Source organism: Bos indicus, chromosome 14 (genome assembly GCF_029378745.1).
Source record: "Bos indicus isolate NIAB-ARS_2022 breed Sahiwal x Tharparkar chromosome 14, NIAB-ARS_B.indTharparkar_mat_pri_1.0, whole genome shotgun sequence".
In the NCBI taxonomy this organism is placed as follows: Eukaryota; Metazoa; Chordata; class Mammalia; order Artiodactyla; family Bovidae; genus Bos; species Bos indicus.
In genome coordinates, this window is record NC_091773.1 from 47,309,950 (window position 1) to 47,311,660 (window position 1,711).

At 38.2% G+C, this 1,711-nt stretch overlaps 1 non-coding gene across 1 annotated transcript; it reads right to left on the bottom strand.

Moving 5' to 3' along the window:
* Positions 1 to 331: 331 nt before the first annotated feature.
* Positions 332 to 465, bottom strand: LOC139187061 (small nucleolar RNA SNORA31). The gene has a single exon (XR_011570758.1). It is a non-coding gene; the product is annotated as a small nucleolar RNA SNORA31 (small nucleolar RNA).
* Positions 466 to 1,711: the final 1,246 nt, after the last annotated feature.

The following is a 1,711-nucleotide window of genomic DNA, read 5'->3' on the forward strand; positions in this document are numbered from 1 at the left end:
TTGGTATCCGTAAATTTGTTAGCCATGTCCGTGTCTCTATTTCTGTTTTGCAAACAAGTTCATCTGTGCCATTTTCCTTTCTGCCAGTCTCCAGTTCATTTTCAGTCAGAACTGATCCACATGTAGATGTATTTTTGATATGTTACTGGAGGGAGTTGCTGTTTACATCTTCCCACTCTGGCATCTTCATCTCTACTCCAACTCACTTTTTTTTTTTAACCCAAATTTTCTATTCTTTTTTGGAAGCAAAAGGCTCTTTGCTGTTTACAAGTTTATTTCTGAATTGAAAAACTTCCCCCTCCTTGTTTTTCCCTGTGTTATTATGATTTCCCCCTGTCTTTCCCCATTCAGTCTTGTCTGCCACAATCAGACAGACAGAAAGTACAAGGACAATTTTTTTCTTGTATATTAGTAGAAACTTTAGGAGAATATAGTAACTGCTCCACGTTTGTCAAATAGATACATTTTTAATTGATTTTTTAATTTTCAGCATACTTAACAGTGTCTGACCCATAGCAAATACTTTATATTTGATTTTATTTAGTCACTAAGTCGTGTCTGACTCTTTTGCGACCCCATGGTCTGTAGCCCACCAGTTCCTCTGTCCATGAGATTTCCTAGGCAAGAATACTGGAGTGAAGTAAGTTGCCATTTCCTTCTACAGGGGATATTCAGGACCCAGGGATCGAATCTGCACCTTCTGCTTGGCAGGTGGATTCTTTACCACTGAGCCACTAGGGAAGTCCTATAAATATATGATAATGAATTTAATTAAACATTTGGATGCCTAGTAGGCTTTGGGTATATGAAAAAAGACATTTGAAATATAGACATATCTTGGAGTATTTTGAAATCTAGTCAGGAATCATTATGTAAGTAAAAAGTTACAATAAAACATGAAAATGTCTATAATAAAGGTGTACAAACAGGTTAACAAAAATATGCACTGTGAAAATAAATGAAAGGAGATCAGTGGACAGGAATCTCAAGGACCACAGAGATTTCCTGAAGGAACATTTTCAGTGAACCCTGAAAGATGGATGGGAATTCACATAAAGAAACATGAGCAAACATTTGAATGTTTGGAGTTTTTTTCCCCCACTTGTCCTATGCATGTCATGTGACTTACCTCAGAAAATTCTATGTGATGGAATCCAGTTGCAACCTTCCCTCCCTGACTGCTTGTCAAGAAATGAGTTAATTTTCAATCCAAGAGATCAGTGTCTTTAGGGACCAGCAACTCTACAGCATCAGTGACAGAGAAAGAGCAGGCTGGAAGGAGCCCATGGCCTTAACAGAAATTGTCCGTGTGTTCCCAGAGGTGAAAACTGCATAGTAAGTAAAAACCTAAGTAAATAAATCTGAAAAGAACTGGGGAAAAATTAGAACAGTCCTCAGAGGGTTCCTTTTTGCATGAGTAAGTGCAAAAAAAAAAAAAAAAAAACAAACCTGTGGGAAACTATTATAGAAACCATAGGAAATTCAAACAGTGCTGTAGCAGCCCATGCTTCAAGAATCCCAGAACATCCCATCAGTAGGACATAGACCTATGCTAAAAAACCTACCTGGAACCAAATTCATGTTGCTTAAGGTGGGAACACCATTAATCCCAGTGATAATGCAGGTTCAAATACTTGTGAGACAGAGAGATCCAGAGGGCATAGTCCAAAACAGAACTGTACAAGCTGGCACAGGTGAGGATGACACTGCA